Raw genomic sequence first — 21,263 nt, 5'->3', positions numbered from 1 at the left:
TAGGGCTGCTGCACAGAGCACCCCACACTGGGTGCGTTAAACAACAGAAATTGATCATCGCACATGTCCTGGAGGCCGGAAGTGTGAGATCAAGGTGTTGGCAGGGCCAGGCTCCCTCTGAGGGCTCTAGGGAAGAGTCTGTTCTAGGCCTCTTTCCTAGCATCTGGTAGTTCCTTGGCTTGTGGCAAAGCTCCAGTCTTCCCATGGTGTTCTCCCTGTGTGTGAGTCTGTCTCCAAATATCCCTTTTATAAATATACCAGTCATATTGGATTAGCCTCCCCCACCCCTCATACAGCCTCATCCTCCCTTAACTAATTACATCTGAAATGGACCTATTTCCAAATAGAGTCACATTCTGAGGTCCTGGGGGTCAGGATTTCAACATATGAATTCTGGGGAGACACAGTCCAACCCATAACACGGACATGGAATGCATATGTACTAAAATGAATGAAGAAATGAGATTGGGAAAGGGCTGGCCTGGGGACCATTCTCCTTCCAAGTGGTCAGGACACTGCATGTGTCTGATGACAGCTGTCCCAGGAGCCAGTATTCTGTAGAACATAGGAGTCAGTGATTGTAACTTGATTCTTTATAGACCTGAGGGTGATTCCTTGAGTGACATGAATGGTGACAGTACATACACGGCCAGGGGCTTAATAACACATAAAGTATAAATGTATAAAGAATTTAAGGAAGACTCTCCAGTTACAGCTAGTGAGCGGCTTTGGATGTGACCTGTTGGTTGCTGAGCTGAACCTGCAAATTTGGATGCTGGGCACAGTGCTGCCCAAGGTCTGAAAACACCCACGTGAAAGCCTAAGTTCCGGAAATTGCCCCAGGCCTTACGTATGCTCTCTGCTTTGGGTCCCCTAGACTTTCCTCTCATTTGGCTTTTAGCATTGCTCCGAGTATCTGTTCTCGGCTGACCTCTTTTGTCTTCTTAGTCATCCTATATTTATCCATCCCTGACTTGCCACTTACTTACATCACAGGACTTAAACTCATTGCAGAATTCTTAGACATTTTGCATGTAATGTCTCAAAAGTTCTTTCACAGAGAGGAACTTTCTGTTGTGTTTATAGAAACTTTGACACCTGCATACCTATTGTGCTCACTGCTTTTGTTCCTCATCACTATGGCACAAATCTGTACGATGCTGGAAGTTCTGGAGTTGCAGAAAAATAAGCACCACGAAAGGAAGGAGTCATGTCTGAATTTTTGTTTTCCAGCTGTATTCTCAGTTCCTGAATAGCACCTGGTACATATTTGTTGTCTTACTGAGATTCCTTTCCTGCTGGGAACCTAAGTGCTAATCGCTTCACCCTTCAGCTGAATGATTGAAAATAACTGATGTGGACATTGTGGGAGGCATTTTATGGACCTCTGTACTTTAGGCTGTGGGCTGCGAGCTGCTGGGAAAATGCTCCTCCATCATTTAAAATAAGTGTTCCCATATACTGTTTTCTGTGTCTGTAAATAAACACCCTCACTTTCGAGACAACCATGTGTCTACTGAGAGCCAGCTTCACATTCAGGTAGGATTTTCTTTAAAACACTTCAAATATGGGTTCTTCCCATGTGAAACTGATACTAAAAAATTACCAACTTACCCAAAGTCACCTGGCCAGGGAGTGGCAGAAACAGGACTCAAACCAGACTTTCTGACTCCAAGCTCAGTGTTCTCCCCAGGAAAATATTCAAGTGACTGTTTTTCTTTTTTTTCTTTTTCTTTTTATGGAATATTTACTTTTATTTATTTATTTATTTTAAAATATTTTTTTATTATATGTTAGTCACCATACAGTTCATCCCTGGTTTTTGATGTAAAGTTCCATGATTCATTAGTTGCGTATACCACCCAGTGCACCATGCAATACGTGCCCTCCTTACTACCCATCACCAGCCTATCCCATTCCCCCACCCCCCACCCCTCCGAAGCTCTCAGTTTGTTTCTCAGAGTCCATAGTTTTTCTTAAGAAACAAAAAAGGGAAAGAGGAAATGCACAAATTTTATTACAATTCATAGATCTAAAACTGGGAGCAATCACCCCCCCTATTGGTGGGGAAACTGAAGCCCAGAGCCTCCCTCAAAGGGTCACAATATCTAATAGAAATAGAATGCCAGCCTCAATGCCAGCCCTAGTGGTAATTTTAAATTTTCCAGCAGTGTCATTAAAAAATGCAATGTGATAAAAAAAACAGAGAAATAACTTTAATAATATATGCAACTGATCCAGTACATCAAAAATAAAATCATTTCGGCACATGATAAATAAACAAGTTACTAATGGGTATTTCACATTCTCTTTTTCATTCCAAATCTTCCATATCTTGTGTGGATTTTATACTTACTGCACCTCTCAATTCAGGCTAGCCATGTTTCAAGTACTCAGTAGCTGCATGTGGCCAGTGGCTACCCTCATGGACGGCACAGCTCAAGGACAGCGTGCAAGCCCTAATGTACTTCTCAGCAAATACACATTGCCTCCTCGACTTACATGCTATTGGAATTTATAAAATAATAATTATAATGAGCTGGTGCTTATTTTGAATTACCGTAGGTGGAAGAAGGCAGGAGTAGCAACCAGCTGGGAAGTATATTTCATTTGTGGAAGATGTTTTAAATTATAACTCTTGTCCAAGTAATGCAAATTAGTAATGAAAACTAGATTATAAATTCCACAGCAGGGCATAATATTGAACATATTTGTGTTCTGAAGATAAAGGTGACTAATACACTTTTGATGTAATGCTTCTAGGATTTCTGATTCTCATTCTTTGAGTTATTTTCAATTATGGTAACATTCCATTAAAACTTATTCCCTTCTGGCACCCCCTCCACCCACCCAAGGAGCAGCACATGGGCTCTCATAACATCACGGTAGGGGAGCTGCCCTCCTTCTCCCACTTAAATCTGTTCAAATGCTACCAGGTCAGTCTTTCCTAAAATATGCTCAATAGAACAACAATTCTGTGGGATGTGGTTAATTATTCTGCAGGGAAAAAGAGTTTCTGTGTCCAAATGAGTTTGGGCAATACTGGGCTAATCATATCAGTTATGGTGGGATTTGGCTGCATGTGACAAAGTCGACTCACAGTTTTAACCAAGCAGGAATTAATTTCTTCTCACATTACAAAAGATCCACAGTCTAAGGCTGCTGCAGTGACTTCACACTCTCCCCAGCATCCCAGACTGTCTTCTTCCTCTCTTGTCTTCAGCTTGTACTTTTAATCCTCATGCTTATTGCCTCCTACATGCAAGATGGCTTCCCCAAATGTTTTAGGCTCAAAGAAGAAAGGAGGAATGGAGTGAAGGAGGGATAGAGGGGTGAAAGGAAAGGGGTTAGGAAGGGTGGAGGGAAGGGGGGATGGCAAGAGGAAAGATGCCTTCATCAGGAAAGCTAACACTTTCCCCAAAGTCTCTAGGAGCCCCCCCTTAGGTTTTGTTAGCTGGAATGATAACCCAAGGCTACCTGCAGCTTCAGGAAAGATGGATATTTTAACAGAGCACATTATGGTGGTAAACTAAATCACCCTTCTCTTCCTAAGAATGAAGGAGGAAATGGAATCTTGAATGTTCAGTATGTGCCACATGGAGTCCAAAGTTTTCTTAGAGACCTTTTTTTTACGTTTTGCTTTGTGCATGTCAAATGGGGGAAATACTAATCTCCTTTTTTCCCCCCTTAAAATCTTCATTTTTTTTTCATGGTGGAACTTGAAGAACTATTGTTCTGGAAAATATGCTTTGGGACAGTTATACTGATGTGTAATCATGAGAAAACCACATGTCATAAAAAAGAGACGAAGGAGGGGTTTGTGGAAGACCCTCGTATATGGTGAATCCTGATGTCGCCCTTGTCTTCTTTCTCCCTTGTCCATTGTTCACCTCTCTTGTAGTTGAGGCTGGTCTTCCCTCTCTTTGGGCAATTAGCCATGCATGCACATGTCCTAGGCGCTTCCAAGGAGAGTTTTTGCTTTCTTGATGAAGGGGATAGAGGATGTGCACGCTAATCTCTTCCCTCTACCTCTGTCTCGAACACAGATACCATGCCTTGAATGACAGCGACCATGTGGCCCAAACCAGTGCGAGTCCCCGGGAATTCCAGAACCGGCCGCCCTTCGGTGAACGCCAACCAGGCCGATGGCGGTGACGGGAGAAACAGTAAGTCTCCATCAGCCCAGGTAGCAAGCCTCCCGCTCCAGGTGCGTCCAGGAACCAGCAGGTGGTGGTACCTGGGCGCATCCCCCTCAGCTCCCGGCAGCCTCAGCGGTGGGGCGGGCGCGCTTCATCTCCCAGCAGCCTCAGCGGTGGGGCGGGCCTGCCTCGCCTCATCTCCCAGCAGCCTCAGCGCCTGCAGGCTCCGTCATTGCTTCGGAGCAGCTTGCACTTCAGAAGGCGGCGCTGCTCTCGGGCTTCACTGCCGTTCCCCGCCCTCACGGCAACCCCGTCGCCAGGGGGAGCCGCGTCCGCCGACGCCCCTGGACGCGGGGGAAGCACTGCGGGGAGATGGGCCCGGAAGGAGGGGACTCTGGGTAGCCGCAGCCCTCCAACCTGGCGCTCCCCCCTGAGGGGCGGAGCGCTGCAGTCTCACGTGGTGCGCCCCAACTTTCCAGACCTGCATCCGAGAGAGGAGGCTGTAAATACCTAGCTTTGGAGACACTCACAGAACTGGCTTTTCCGGGCGCCACTGCCGCCCCGAGCCGCTGCCCGTGGCGTGGTGGCTGTGGAGGGGCGTCGCCTGAGGCAGGCTGCTGGTTTCACTTCCGTGTGCGGGTGGCTGGATGCACTCCGGGAACAGGCTGGCGGGCGCTGGCTTGCTTTCTTGTTTTAAAACCTGCATCTAGAGCTTTCCGTGACTGAAAGCTTGCGTCCGCGCAGGAATGGGCTGTGGAATTTGTGCAGGTGTAACTTGCTTTGTAGCCCACGTTCCGGGGAGGGCTCATTGCACCTGCGGAGCCCCTGAGCGCAACGTTAGCCTCCGCTGGGAGTCTGGGTTCCTGTTAGGCCTTCTCATGCTCTGGACAGCCCGGAGACCTACCCTGAAGCGCGTTCCTTTCTCAAGGGTGGACTCTCCCCAGCTGCTGCCTGCAATCTTGCCCCAAGCCGAGTGCCCCATTTGGAATGGCAATACTGCTGTTTGACTCCAAGCGCGTCTCTGGCTTGGGATCTCTAGCTGTCTCAGCCATTGATTGAAGGATTGGATGGCCTTTGATCTGTCCTATCATCGTTCTCTCACGTGGACTCTGCCATGCACCTTCGGATGTCCATATTTGTGCTGGTGGTTGTTCTGGTACACGGAGAGCCAGTTTCTAAGCCCAAGACTCAGTCTTTTTTTTTTTTTTTTTTTTTTAAAGATTTTATTTATTTATTTATTTGACAGAGACAGCCAGCGAGAGAGGGAACACAAGCAGGGGGAGTGGGAGAGGAAGAAGCAGGCTCCCAGCCGAGAAGCCCGATGTGGGGCTCGATCCCAGAACGCCGGGATCATGCCCTGAGCCGAAGGCAGACGCTTAACGACTGCACCACCCAGGCGTCCCCCAAGACTCAGTCTTGACCTTACTTTTTCCGTCAAGGTTCCAGCACGACCACGCATTTCTCGCAATTCTCTCACTGTTTACTGGGAAGGCATGGGATGGTCAGCCGCGGAGATGGCGCTCAGTAATTCTTCCCTCTTGATAGTCACATCTTGTGCAGTTTTCTCCACTTTGCTGAGGACTGACCAGTACAGTATTATGACTCATTGATAGACTATTATGGAAGTGATGGGGTCTTGTTACTTTGGAGGATAGGTCATAGGAGGCATTGCCCCTGTGCCTTGCTCTCTCTTGGATCACTCGCTCCGGAGAAGACAGTTGTCCTGTGCCATGAACACAGTTGCAGTCTCATGAAGACCTCTTTGTGGTGAAGAACCGAGGCCTCCTGACAACAGCTATCACCAAATGCTAGCTCTGTCCACACCCTGCCTTGAAATTGGATCTTCCTCACCCCCATCAAGCCTTTAGATGACCACAGGCCCAGCGGACATCTTGATGGCAACCTCACGGGAAACCCTGTGCCAGAACTGCCCAGGTAGGCTGTTCCCAAATCCCTGGTCTATAGAAAGTGTGATACATAATGGTCATTATTGCTTTACAATAAGTTTTCATGCAGTTTGTTAGAGAGCAACAGGAAGCTAATACCTAAGTTCCTGCAAAGCCACCCGCCCTTTTGCTGGGCTATGATGATGTTTGTGCTATGAAAGTGCTCCTATAATATTTCCCATCTGGGACCTGAATAAGTACTTCTCAGTACTTCTTGAGTACTTAAGTACTTTTCAGTACTTACTAATTTGAAAACATCACGGTGGTGTGAGAACTCAAGGAAAAAAGGCAAACTAATATTGTAAGATGGAGTTGATATAAAAAATGTAGTCAAATTTAAAAAATTGGGAAAGTTAGCTCTAGGAAGTATCAAGGAGCAAAACGTTTTCCCCACTGACTTTATCTGAGACTCTGGAGGGGTGCAACGGGCTGCTGTTTTGGGGAGCAGTCATGGAGACTGCAGGAATTGAGTATTCTGTCTCATTCATTCTGCTGTGTACTTTTGAAGGTGAGATTTGTTTCCTTTATACTTGGCAATGATATACTACTAAAGCCCTTCCCGGGAACCAAAATGCAGAGATACAGGTGTTAGGTGAGAAATTTTATGTTTTCATCTGCTACAGTGAAAGATTTGCTATATATATGTATATATATGAGGCAGGTTGAGTGGCCAAGCATCTGGTCTGGCTCCATGGGGCCCTGGGCATGTTACTAACCTGCAACTGTGCGCACCTTTGTGAGGTGGGAGATAGAAGGTAATTGTGGCGGTTCAGTGAGATACATCATTGCTGCCTTCTCCATTCTGTTCTAATTTTGTCCTGATTGTGATATATTGATTGCACTGAATTAAGTAATTGCATTATTAAACCCGACTGTGGTTGTAAGGGACAGGTCAAATAGCACATGGTGTGTTGCAAGTAGAAATGGAGCCTGATGAACCTCAAATGATATTTAAGCTAATCCAATCACAATGTCTTAGCTGGCAGATTCACTTAATATGATTAAAACAAAATGGGGTCATTTACTACACCAATGTTACTGTAAATTTTTACCTTGTACAGCTAGTAATATAGTGAATTGTTCCTTGGGCAGACAAGAGGAAGTGAAATGTTATCTTCCCTATTATCCCTGAAATGAGAAAGTATAGAAACAGTGTGTTGCCCCAAAGGATTTTACACACACACACACACACACACACACACACACGATTTTGAAAATGCAATGCTTCCATATGTTGACTTACGATTTAATAATGAACATCTCTAAGGTTCATCTTGTTATTTATTTATTTTTTAAAGATTTTATTTATTTATTTGACAGAGATAGAGACAGCCAGTGAGAGAGGGAACACAAGCAGGGGGAGTGGGAGAGGAAGAAGCAGGCTCATAGCAGAGGAGCCTGATGTGGGGCTCGATCCCAGAACGCCGGGATCACGCCCTGAGCCGAAGGCAGACGCTTAACGACTGAGCCACCCAGGCGCCCCCATCTTGTTAATTTTTGAAGATGTCGAACAAAAATGGTGTTAAAATCAACTGGACACTTAACAGAATGATGGATGTTGGACACCAGAAGTACATGGACATAGCTCTCTCATTGTCTCATTGGCTTAAAACCATACCAAGAAACAAAAAGAAAATCTTCCTCACTTTCAACTTTTACTCTGAAAATTAGGTTTAGTTTACAAGCTGGTTTGTCCGATTACTTAGAATTGTCTGATAGAGGGGCGCCTGGGTGGCTCATTAGGTTAAGTGACTGCCTTTGGCTCAGGTCATGACCCCAGGGTCCTGGGATAGAGCCCCACGTCGGGCTCCCTGCTCTGTGGAGAGTCTGCTTATCCCCGTTCCTCTGCTCATGTTCTGTCTCTCGCTCACTCTCTTTCAAATAAATAAAGTCTTAAAAAAAAAAATGGTCTGACAGAAATCAGCAAGAGAAGCCCTTCTGAAGCCCTGCTCAGCTGTGTCCCAGGGGACCCGGCCTCACTCCCAGTGTCCTTCTGTTTGGACCCCTGCAGATACAGGTTTTAATAGGGATGCTAAAGATGTTTGCAGAAGCACCCGGGCAGCTGAAGACTGCAGGCAGCTTCACTGGTGTCCTTTAACGGAAAGCACAGCGGCCTTTGCTTTGGGAATACATTTACATAAGAGTAAAGACTTGAAGGGAGAGGAGCAAGGCGGTGTGCTCCCGAGGGTTTTGATCCCCTCAGGCATCCTGCAGCCCTTTAATGATGAATTCTTTGCTTACCTCCCGTGGCGCTGACTCCAGTCTGCAGATGGGGAATAAGGTAATAGACTGTACTCTTCTCATCCTTCCCACTCCTCCCCACACCTGGGCCCCACCTGGGTACCTGCCTACCCTGCCTACTTGCAGGGGGAGCTGGTTCCTGGTGTAAAGAGCAGAGAGGAGGAGAGGAGGTCTTTGTTCTCTGAACTGATCTAATTTTGTTTAATTGTTCTAGTTTTGGCTCAGGGAGAGCAGGACTGGTCCCTTTGGTCCAGTAGCAAACCTTGGAATGCAGGAGGTTTGGATTTATATGCTAACTTATGGTCAGCATGCTAGTGGAAGATACAGAAGATTCAGTGGCCACCAATTTTCTGTGACTCACTCTTTGGTTATGGAAAGCTTCCTTGTGCTTCCTAGGAGCATGAGAAGGCCAGGCTGTCACTGTGATGAGAGAACATGTGACGTGTCCCTGTCCCTCCCCTCCCCCACCCTCCAGTGGCTCATTGCAGGGCAGTCATCAGTGACAGGAGGATACTGGAGAACCGAGTTTAAAGTCTTTTAAACAGTGACCTCTGCCTTGCAAGAAGCCTTTGACATGTACAGTTCATTCAGTTTCTTAGTTGTTGAGGAAGAGTTTACCACATTAATATGTGTGGGTGTATATATCTGTGTGTACGTGTATCCAAATTTGCACGTGTGTGTTTAAAAATTAAACTGAGAGATGTTAAAAATTTTAAGGGTTTATTTGAGTAAAATGAGGTGTAGCCAAGCTGGAAATAGTTAGGAGAGCTCCACTGACAGGTGCTCAGTGAGAGACTTTTATAAAGAAAAAGCTGAAGCAAAGCAAGGAAATTATTGATTGGCTACTGCTTCAAGCCTACTTGGCTGTTTGTGATTGGTTGTTCTTAGGTTTTGATATTGTAACTTTGAGGTATTTGCAGGCTGAGATTTTGTTTTGCTTACTCAGACTGCTAGGCCATCTGAGCCAACTCCGTCTAATGGCTTCCTTGTTTAATTTAACAGTGTGCCTGTGTGTGTATGTGTGTGTGCGTGCATGCATGTGTGTATACTTGTGTGACTGCATGCATGTACGTAGCTGTGCAGCACGCATGTAGATGCACATACGTGGTGTGTATACATGTATGTGCATATACATGTACGTGCATGCATCTGTGTTTTTGTGTTTATGTTTAGTCACAACACATAACCTGTGGTAACCTCTCTTGTACTTTGGTTTTTGTTTCTTTTCCCACTGTTGCTTTTCACTGTAATGTTTGTATGTAATCAGAAAGGATTTTGAGTCTCCAAATACTAGATTGCAGCTTCACAGTTAATGGGTCAGGAGGAGCATACTGATTCTGGAAGAGAGAGGTTATTTAAACCTAACTCCATAGAATAGGAGTAGCAGTCCTGGGAGCATTCATGTCCCTGCTCTAGATGGGAGGTGTCTGTTGCCTGGAGACCAGGGAGTAGGGCTCAGCTAACAGAAGATGTCCAGGGCTCCTGGGAAGGGCAGCGGGAGAAACCTGTCCAGGGCTCCTGGGAAGGGCAGCGGCCCCCAGCGTGGAGGTGCTCCTGGGCCCATGTGTCTCCAGGCCCTTGGATCTCAGATTGGTATTGAGGCTGTGGGAACAACAGCATATTGGTGCATTGAACAAAACATAACTGCTCCACACCACCACAGTCTGTGTGGCCTGTAAATAAACACCAACTAATGCTTTAAGATATTTTTTCTTTTTCCTTTGTTTCCCCTCATTTCCTTTCCTTTCTTCTTTCCCTTTCTTTCTCGCCTCGTGCTCTCTCTCTCTCCTTTCCTCTCTCTCTCCCTTCCTCCTTCTACCTCTGTCGTTCTTTCTCTTCCTACGTCCTTTAAAAAATAATCAAATTGTTATAAATCCCAGTTTCTTCTAGGCAACCCTCATGCCATCAGGTGAAAATGTGGTATAGTATTTACCTCAATACATAACAATGTTTTTCCTACAGACGTAACATTTACTTCTTAAGCTTTTCTTCTATTTATTCCCATACTTTTTTTTCAATTTCTTACTAAGTCTTTCTTTTAAACATAAAAGCGTAATATTCTCTCTACTTCTGCTTAGTATCATCTGAACCAAGTAGGCTCTGAACTACGTATCTGGCTGGGATGGAGTTATGGAAACGCAGCAGAGGCTGATTTGAGTGCCTTAAGGAATTACAATCCACTGAGGTCAATTTATTGGGGTTGGTTGTGTGTATGAGTCATATTACAGGCTGGTAAAGATGAGAATAAAAGCCTCCACATTTCTTGGATGCTTCGTACACCAGGCTTGCTCTGCTTGCACCTTCACACTTCATTCTTAGCCCCCATGATGTCCTTATTGAGCTTCTCTCCATGTCATTCTGAGCCCGCCTTGATGTCCTTACTAAGGTTCTCTCCATTCACTGAACCTCCGAGAAGTTAAGAGACTTCGTCCACGCCACACAGTAACCAGGAAGCTGAGATTCTAACCTAGGCAGCTTCCCTCCTATCTGAATCTCAAATGTGTAGTAATCAGACAGGTATTAAAGAAAATGTGTAGCAACAAAACACCAGAGAGCATGAATCAAAAGGTAGCATCTAAAGGTGAGCTTGTAATCAGGATCGCAGATCTTCCCCGTGGCTGATTTAATTAAATGCTGGTTCTGGATAGATGGGAAGGGGAGGGGAGGTTGTTAGAAATGAACATTGAATCAGGTGGGGCTGCCCTCTGTGTCTGAAGAGCCCTTCAGGCCCTGTCAATTCCTGTTGGGCTAAAGTTGGGATCTGTGGCTCGAAGTCGAACTCTGCACCCTTTGCAGACCCTGAAGGCTTCTTTCTTTCCTCCCATGCTATGATCCCAACCTGGTAACACAGAGTTGAGAAGAGGAAAAACATAGGTAACTCACACTTGAGTGAAAGATATGCAGTCGGGTATCTAGATGGCCTGTTCATTTGATTACCAGTGCTTCACCTCTTCACCATCGGGGTAAAAGTCTTGCAATATACTGCAGGGTAAAGTCAGGGTTATAATTATTCATGATCAGCACCTTTCTTTTGAGAGTCCAGGCTTAGAACATTTTGCAGGTATACTTTCCCTACTCTTCCCCAGCATGTGTCACCTGCCTGATTTGGCAAGCTCCTCAGCTGTTCTATCTGCATTAACTGCTAAACCGGGAGGCCAGGAAGCAGGGCTCCTGTGTTCTCTCTCACATCCCAGGACTGCTCACTTGCTTTAGTTCCAGCAGTGGCCTCAGGTGAGTTAATGCAGGGCACCCCAGACTCCCCAGTGTGTTAACTTCAAAATGACCCAAAACTGCTGGCATGCTGTTCTTAGGCTGTTCCACAGTCTAGTGGATTTCATGATTAGAAAATAATTTCATTCTCTGAAGCATCTTAAATACGGTGCTACACTGGGAGAACATTGTTTCAGTTGCTGCTGCCTCCCAGCTGAGATTTAAGAAAACAAAAGAAACAATTTCACATAATATTAGCAAATGCCTCTTCTATAAGCCCTGTCTTCACGCCCTTTGAATTGCATTATCTCCTCTCCGTATTGTTGACTTACTTGCATAAAGAATTTTGCTGTACAAAGCTGGGAAAATTATTTCACACTTGCTTTGATCAGAAATCTGTTGAGGTGGTTAAATCGTTCAGGATATTCAAATGTGGTTAGCTTTGCTAAGAGAAGGGAAAGACAATCAAATTGTTAGCATAAATCAGGAGGCGTGAGTGCTATCTTGAATATTTTCAGATGGATTTAAAAGGTAGTTTAAATTTAAGAAGGTCAGAGATGCCAGGAATCTAAAGCATGCCCCCTGTTCATTATTTCGACGTCATGTCTCATACGCGTCATCTGATATCTAGATTCTTAAAGCCAAAATGAGGTCACCATGACAACCATCTGTGCCATTAATTCATTGTTATGAGTTAATGTGGATTAGGATCTTGGCTAAATTACGAATGTTTGGTCTTTGTTTTTACCTGACGACCATTTGGTAGCTGTTTGCATTACTTCCAGTTTCTGAATTTTAGCAGCTAATGTTGCCTTTTTTTCTCTTCCTTCCGGAAAGGAGTAATCACTTTATAATAGAATTTGTAATTTTAGTTAATAGGAGTTGGCTCATGACTTCGCAGGGGGTGAGGTGCGGTAGTGTATTTATTTAATAATAATAATAATAAATTTGGGGGGAATACCTTGCCGCTTTGAGGATTTTATTTACTGTTTATATGAAGTAATGGCCCATTGACGTATGGTATTGTGGAAACTTGCAAAACTGAGAGATTAGTTTCCGGTAGGCCCCTTGTAAATTGTGGCTGGAGGAGCAAAAATGACCTAACATTCATGAAAAATATGTGGCTTCATCCAATTATAGTCACTTACCAATAACAACAGAAGTTGCCTGAAGCATGGTTATATAACTAATTTGATATGGGAAGTTGAGTTGCCAAGCAGCCTGGCGAAGTTGTAGAGGCCTACAAGGGGCAATAATGGTACTGCTGCAGAAGCAAGTCCAGGAGTCTGGCCAGCTGGAGGAGTTTGCTGGGCAGGCTGTGGGTTGAAACCAGTAAGAAAAAAATATGATAAATTATGAAACTTTAGCAGATGTAAATATGTATTAATAGTTTTTATTAGTTGCAGTATTGCTCAGTCTAGTTATGTCAACTGTAAATAAGAGTAAAGGAGAAACAAAGTTGAGTTTAGGAATAAGAGTCTGGATGTGATGAACACCGAAGAGGAAAGTAGTCAGTTTGTTTGGGTGGAGGAAAAGGACCCATAGATGAGAAAATGTAGGATAGAACCAGTTGATCTCTGTATAGTGGTGGGGGAGGGACGAGGGGGAATAAATGGCTTCATGGCCATTATCCTAGGGTAGAGAAAGTGCTGGAAAGATGGGCTAGTGGGAATTATTTTGGGCTTTGAATTCAGACAGACTTGAGTAATGCTGGCTTTGACTTTGTTATGGCAGCCCTAGGAAGCTGATGTAGGGTGTGTATAAAATAGTGTGATGATAAATCACCGGCAGAGGAAGTCGTTTTGAATCCCAGCTGCTATAGCTGGGAGCAGTGGTGTTTATAAATGAGACGTAGAAAATAGTCATGGAGGACAGAGCTTGGAAGAAAGGGTGGGAAATCTTCCAGATTATTCAGAGGCCTGAGCATTTTTTCTTCTGTTTAAAACTTTTTAGTTATAGCAAAATCTTCCCAGTTCATGCATAGAAAAGCAGAGGGGGCTTCCTGCCGTCTCTGCGCGCTGTAGCTGCTCCGTATTCTAAGCTTCCTGTGTAGTATGGATTGACGCAGCAAAAGCAAGGGGAGTAGATGAAGAATTGCCAACCTGTTACTTGGTTTCGGCAGAAACACTGAAAAGCTTGATCACTGAACATACTGCATCGCGCGAAGTGAAAACATTGTGTATTTGACAACAGTTTTTGACAGCAGAAAGTAGCCAGCTTGGCTTCGACCAGGGGTGGGTAAACTTTTACTGTAAAGGGCCAGATAGTAAATATTTTCAGCTTTGTGAGCCATACAGTCTGTTGTAAGGTTTCAACTCTGCTGTTGTAGTATGAAAGCAGCTACAGACAACATCTAAACAGATGAATGTGGCTGTGTTCCTGTAACGCTTCATGTATGGACAGTGAAGTTCCAGTTTCATTTAATTTTAATGGGCCTTGATGTTTTATGGTTCTTTTGATTTTGTTCAGCCATTTGAAAAATGTAAAAGCATTTTTAAAATTTATTTATTTTTGGTAAAAACCATTTTTAGCTTTTGGACCATACCAAAACAGGTAGTTAACAGGATGTTACTGTGGGCTGTAGTTGGCCAACCCCTGGCAATAAGGACAATGCTGGGAGAAGCAGGATAGTAAAAGACAGAGCGGGTCTGACTCGAAATCAAATCAGGCATACTTGCCTAGGCACTTGGAGCTGTGGTTTTCTTCTCTCTTTTTGTCATTGATGGGATGGACAGCTAACACTACGTGTATAGAGTAGTTAATTCCAGTTCATCATATATTTCCTAGCATGCATTTCGCTGGTTTTAGTTTATCCCCCCAACCTAATTATTATTTTTGTTGTTTATAATTTAAGCCCAAGGTTAAGAGGATGGTGGTAGTTCTAAAGATATTCCTCAACTGGTCAAACCATGTCTTAAAAGGTCTTTACTCCAGGACTATTTTCTACATGATCTACCCGTCTTTGTGGTCCCTAGCTAGTTTTCCTCCTGAGTGCTCAGCTAGGCCACATTGCCTTGTTTCCCTGGCATGTGGGGTGGCCCTGTGCCAGAGTTCTGCCCAGGGGAATATGGCTGAAGTGACACATGTCACCTGCAGTCCTAGCTCCAAATAGCCTCATGTGCAATGCTCCATGTCCCCTTTTTCCCTTGGTGTATCTGGAAGGCGAGTTCTTTATAGCCCCAGAATTTGGAAGATTCACAAGAAAGAACAAGGAGAGGTGCACAGCACCGCTGTCAGAGCAGAAACTTGTGCATTGGAATGTTGTGCGGGCAACAGAGAAATATTTATTGTGCTGAACCAGAAGGACTGTTTGTGACAACAGTTATCCTACCCTGACGAATACATGTTCAGCTTATGGAGATAGGAGATACTTGACAAAATGGTGCCTGTATAGAAACCATTCCTATTTTAGTGACCATTCACTCACACTTGGTCTTGTATGTGTCTGGTCATCCAAAATCGTTCCCTTACTCCAGACCTCTGGCTGGTTCCTCATGGTCGCTTTCTGGGACCTCCCTGAGCCAGCTCATCTAGTGGTCTGTGCCCCAGTCCTCATCTGCTAGTTGATCATCTCTCTTCTATATGGGTTCTGTCTTTGAGAGCCATTCATGGTGCTAAGATGAATTTTCTGTCCAGTTTTCCTTGCATCTTTTACTTTTTTTAAATAATTTTTTATTGTGTTAGTCACCATACAGTACATCCCAAGTTTTTCATGTAAAGTTCCGTGATTCATAACTTGTGTATAACACCCAGTGCACCATGCAATACGTGCCCTCTTTAATACCCATCACCAGCCTATCCTGATGCCCCACCCCTCTCCCCTTTAAAGCCCTCAGTTTGTTTCCCAGAGTCCATAGTCTCTCATGGTTCATTCCCCCTTCTTTTTACCCCCCCTTCTTCCCTTTCTTCTCCTACCGATCTTCCTTACTTGCATCTTTTTAAACGTTCAAGTTAATGGATGACTAATAGCACAGAAAATACATTTAAAGGATGTAAAAATGGATGGTGGGTGCATGTTTCATGAGCTAAAGGGGACGATGAGGGCAGGTGAGGAATGTGAGCCGGTTTAAGAATGAGGTCATAATGTCCACTGAGGACAGCTCCACATTAGCTGGAGCTTAAGAGGGCAGACTGGCTGTGATGGGTCATGAATTAATTTGGGACCTATATACATGTTATGGTTTGGTAGTTTTTAAGGCTATTGTACATATTAATAAAATACATTAATGATCATACAGATTGTATATATATTCTATAATATGTATTATATATTATTATCAAATGTAATGAATGTTACATAAAATATAGACAAATTTATACTATATAAGGTATATAATTCTGTTCTATATTATATAATGTGTATTATAGAATATGTATAAATGTAGATGATTAACATATCTTATAGTAAAATGAATAGAATTCTGTAACTGTTATATGCAATATAGTTATTAAAATTATAAAATTTTAACAAACACAAAGATATATATTTTATAGATGATGTATAATTTGTGTATAAATGTATGACTACATGTTACATAATTATATGTAATATTTCATAATATAGGTGTATATATATTATAATTTCATAATATATACGCATATACACATACACATGATTATTGCATCTATTCTACTGAAGCAGGAGCTGAGTTTTGCTTTGTTTTTTCTCAAGATGTAGCACTTTGTTTTTCCAGATGCCAGTTGATTTACTTCCTGATGTGAGGAACACAAGATTATGGGTAATCTTCTTGCGTGTCAGATCATGTGATTGCAGAGCGGCTAAGCATTTGTCTCACTATATGCACCTGACACTCAGCACAAAGCATTCAGAGTCCCTGCTACCAAAAGCAGCCCCAAGGGTCTTCTAATGCAATAATCCAGTTGCACACTCCCACATGTATGGGTTTGCACATGCATGCATAGTAGTGCTGGGATCCATTTGTCAGAATACATAGAGCCTGCTGTGAGAGAGGGCACAGGTGCGGTTTCCATGAGTGGAAACTCTTGTAGGGCAGCACACATAACTAATTCTAGCATTGCTTCCTGTCCTGGGTGTTCTCTACCAGACTTGCCTTTCCTACTGCTTTTTCCATGTCAGCATGGAAATGCCGTCCTTCTCATAGTGAGGGCCCTGAAGCCTTCTGTCTGTCTTTCCCTCCAGTCTACCCCAATCCATCAGGAGATCCTTTTAACTCTGCCTGTGAGAATTGTGAGGAAGAGATGTCTGAAGTAGAACTGACTGGTCTGTTTATCAGTGGTGGAAGACAGCTGAAAAAGAAAGAAGTGCTTCTAGGGAGAAGAAAATCTTGGTTGGTTGGTAAAGATTAGGTTAGAAAATTCTGTGCGGGTCCCTAGGTTGTGTAGCTCTCCTTGACAGAATCTTGCCTCTTGTAGGGGCTGGCTGGGGGTGGTGGTGCAGCATAGAACTATTTTAGGTGGCTTGGAGGGAAGGGAGGAGCTGGGTGCTGCCAGCTCTGTGAAGACACCTTTTGGAGGACATAGAGGCCTTTTTGTTGAATGCAAAAATAACACAACTTCTGAATAATATTCCATTGTATATCTATACCACATCTTATCTATTCATTCATCAGTCAATGGGCACTCGGGCTGCTTGATAGCAGCTTGATAGCTAATTTGGCTATCAAAAACAATGAAATCTTGCCATTTGTAACAACATGGGTGGATCTCAAGGGTATAATGCTAAGCGAAATAAGTCAGTCAGAGAAAGAAAAATACCATATTATTTCAATTATATGTGGAATTTAAGAAACAAACGAACAGAGACAACTAAGAAACAGACTCTTAATTACAGAGAACACACTGATGGTGACCAGGTGGGGGGATGGGTGAAACAGGTGATGGGAGTGAAGGAGGGCACTTGTCATGCTGAGCACTGGGTGTTGTATGGAAGTGTTGAATCACTATATTGTACACCTGAAACGAATGTCACATTGTATATTAACTAACTGGAGTTAAAATGAAAACATAATAAAAAAAATAACACAACATCATGGACAGGGGCTGTGGACTGCTTCTGGATAATGGAAATGCATGGGGATTATGCTAAAAGGCAGATTTTGATCCTGTAGTTCTGGGTGGGGCTGAGAGCCTGCATTTCTAGGAAGTTCTCAGGTAATGCTGATGCTGGTGGTCTTCACAGACTCTATTTTCAGTGGCCTGGAACTATACTTTCATATTTTCTTTACCTGGTAAAACTTCAATCCCTTTGCTTTAATCCACCTATAATGGCCCACCTGTGCATTTTTTTTTTTTTTTTATTTGTTTGACATAGAGAGAGTACAAGCAGGGGGAGCAGCAGAGGGAGAGGGAGAAGCTGAGCAGGGAGCCCAATGTGGGACTCAGTCCCAGGACCCTGAGATCATGACCTGAGCCGAAGGCACAGACACTTAACCGACTGAGGCAGGCACCCCGACCTGTGCGTCTTAATCTGTTTCCTGTATTTGATTTTAGGTAAACTGTAACCATTTTTGCCTTTTGGGTGTTAGATCCATAGGGTAGGGATCTTTCCCCCCTTAGAACCACTTATTCTTAGAATCCTCTGAAAGACATTTAAAAAGGTGGCACAGCATAAGATTTTTTAGGTGTGTTGAACAGTTTCTCCCAAAAAAGAAAACATAAATTCTCTTAGAACAAAAATAATGTAGCAAAATCTGTTTTATACCTTTTAAATCATGAATTAAAAAAAATGAGGTGAAATTCACATAAAATAAAACTAATCATTTTATTTATCTATTTTAAAAAATTTTGTTTATTTGAGAGAGAGAGAGAGAGAGACAGAGATAGTGACAGAGATAGCGAGAGAGAGCACAAGCAGGGAGGAGAGGGAGAAGCAGGCTCCCAGCTGAGCAGGGAGCCCGACGTGGGGCTCGATCCCAGGAGCCTGGGATCACGACCTGAGCAAAAGGGAGATGCTTAACTGACTGAGCCACCCAGGAGCCCCAAAACTAATCATTTTATTTTATTTATTTATTTTTTTAAGATTTTTTATTTATTTATGTGACAGAGAGACAGCCAGCGAGAGAGGGAACACAGCAGGGGAGTGGGAGAGGAAGAAGCAGGCTCCCAGCGGAGGAGCCCGATGTGGGACTCGATCCCGGAACGCCGGGAACACGCCCTGAGCCGAAGGCAGCCGCTTAATGACTGCGCTACCCAGGCGCCCCAAAACTAATCATTTTAAAGTGAACAGTGGCATTTGGTATAATCACAAGGTTGTACCACCATCTTCTTCATCTAGTTCCAAAACATTTTCATCGCTCCAAAATTGAATACTGTGGCTCTACGTTTCCCCCTCGCTTCAGCTCTGGCAACTACCAGTCTACTTTCTGTCTCTGGATTTGCGTCTTCTGGGTCTTTCACGTAAATGGAACCACACAATATTTATCCTTGTGTGTCTGGCTTCTCTCCCTGAGCATCGATGTTCATCCACACTGCAGCACGTATCAGTATTTCGCTCATTTCTGTGGCTGGATAATATTCTGTATGTATACACACTGCAATTTGTATTGGGTGTATTTATAATTTGTATGAGTATCCAGTCATCCTTTACTAGACATTGGGTTGTTTCCACCTTTTGGCTATTGTGAATAGTGGTGCTGTCGACATCTGTGTAAACCCTGCATGTTTGTTTGTATAGTTAATGGAGTGATTTTTTTTTGAAAGATACAAGACGATTTTGAAGTTAGTGATTTGAGGAGATTCCTCAAAGGTTTGCCACTTTAATATTCAAATTCAAAAATGAAGCAAAATTATTTTCTAAAGCTGACTTTAGGTATTCTAAATTGCTACAAATGATAAATGATCTACTGTGACAGAAACTCTTCAACTGTTTATTCAGGAATCCTGGGGTTTCTAGGAACAAAGGGAACTGTGAACACAGCCATGTGTAGTGTCAGGTTACAGGGGATCAAGAGTGATTTCTTCTCAGGATCTCTTTGAAGATGGACCGGACTTCAGAGACACACCTCTGTGCCCCAGAGTGGAGCTGGCTACCTTCCTGCTAAGGGTAGAGTTTGAAATTTCTCCCTATTATCCTAAAGCTATTAGAAGTCAGAATCACATGGAAGGTCAGCCTATTGAAATGGGACATAAATACACATTCATCATTTCTGGGACCCAGAGGGCTTCTGTACTTTTCTGGAAGTTAGCTGGAAAGAGAAGTGTGTGTGTGTGTGTGTGTGTGTGTGTGTGTGTGTGTGTTGCTGTCATACTGTTTTTCTCCAAACCACAGGGCTTATCTGCTGTAAGAGCTCATCAGAGCATACAGAAGCTGAAGTCTGAAAGGATGAGCATGCCGGCTGCCGATCACTCCAGGCTGAAAGCCGAGATGATTTCTCCATGGGCAGCTGCACAGTGTCTCTTCCCATCTGTCTTGGAATTGGCCCCAGTGGCAGGGCTTGTTGGGCTGGGCTGGCAGGACAGTAAGTGCCCCTCAGCTGTGGTGGTGACAGGCGATGCTCTGGGGGGAGGGGGGCAGATGCCAGACTCCTGCCTAGGATGTGCTGAGACTGGTCCAAAATGGCTTGTCAGCAAATGGCACAGGAAGTGATCTGGGGGAGATGTAACATGGAGCCCAAATGAGTCGGAGAACCAGGGAACTTGACCCTGGTGGAACAGAAGGCTGAGCTTGGAGATGGAGCTCCTGCACCAGAAGCTGGCTCTTCTGCATTGCTCCTGCATTTTCCTTGGTGGGAGGCTCTTGGAAAGGAGCTGGGCTGCTGAAGCATCCAGGGCATGGGAAATGCTATCTCCTCATGCCACAGAAGCCTTCAGGTGAGATTTAGCTAAAAGGGAAGGTTGACTGTGCATCTGGGGGAAAAAGCCACATCAAGATATTTGTGTACCATATAAACCAGTGCATGTCTCCAGTCTAGAGAGACCTGGGGAAGCCATGTAAAGCCAGATGAATCTTGAGGGAAGCATTCTTGATTTTGTAACTTGGGTTCACCATACCTCTCTAATGGAAAGCATTGAAGTCAGGAATGATGGTTATGATAAAAATCAGGGATAATTTGAGTTCCCACTGATGCTAGGAAAGGTTACATTATATGTGGTAAGGTATACATTATACATAGTTGACTCTCTTAATTTCAAGGTTGCCTGCCTAAACATAACCTCCTCCTTCATCAGACATGGTCCTTCTCCTTCGGAGGACTTCTTCATTTCTTGCACCCTTAATGTATTCATGACTGTCTTTTGTATTGCCTCGTGGTATTCCTTGTTCTTTTTAACTTTACCTTGTTATACCAGCAAGACACTGTGGGCTTCTCGGTGTAAATCTGAAATTGTCACCAATCGTCACTAGCATTTTTCATTTATCTTATGGCTAAACTCTAAATATGTGGACATCTTTTCTGGAAGGCCATGAACCGTGCAACAAGGATGGATAAACCCTGACTGGCTTGGCTACTCACTCTGTAAGGTGGTGGAGGAGGGGGAACTGGATCCAATAGAAGGAACGTGAGGACAGAGACAACTCCAAATATTAAAAACAAACCCACCAAAAACACTTTTAAAACTGTGGGAGTAAGGGGTCCAACTATGGAAAGCCTAGCTGGAATTTCTCAAAGACTTACAACTTTTTTTTTTTTTAAAGATTTTATTTATTTATTTGACAGAGAGAGAGAGACAGCCAGCGAGAGAGGGAACACAAGCAGGGGGAGTAGGAGAGGAAGAAGCAGGCTCCCAGTGAAGGAGTCTGATGTGGGGC

At 43.8% G+C, this 21,263-nt stretch overlaps 1 long non-coding RNA gene across 1 annotated transcript in view; it reads left to right on the top strand.

Moving 5' to 3' along the window:
- LOC130543313 (uncharacterized) overlaps window positions 1-21,263 on the top strand; it is a 176,008-nt gene that overhangs the window by 37,344 nt on the left and 117,401 nt on the right. The window contains exons 2-3 of the long non-coding RNA XR_008958564.1: window positions 4,047-4,166; window positions 5,386-6,074. This is a non-coding gene — a long non-coding RNA (uncharacterized LOC130543313). The remainder of the gene's footprint in view (window positions 1-4,046; window positions 4,167-5,385; window positions 6,075-21,263) is intronic.

The sequence above is a fragment of the Ursus arctos genome, chromosome X (assembly GCF_023065955.2).
Source record: "Ursus arctos isolate Adak ecotype North America chromosome X, UrsArc2.0, whole genome shotgun sequence".
In the NCBI taxonomy this organism is placed as follows: Eukaryota; Metazoa; Chordata; class Mammalia; order Carnivora; family Ursidae; genus Ursus; species Ursus arctos.
Note: the sequence above shows the minus strand (reverse complement) of the source record. Positions and strands in the feature narration are given on the sequence as shown.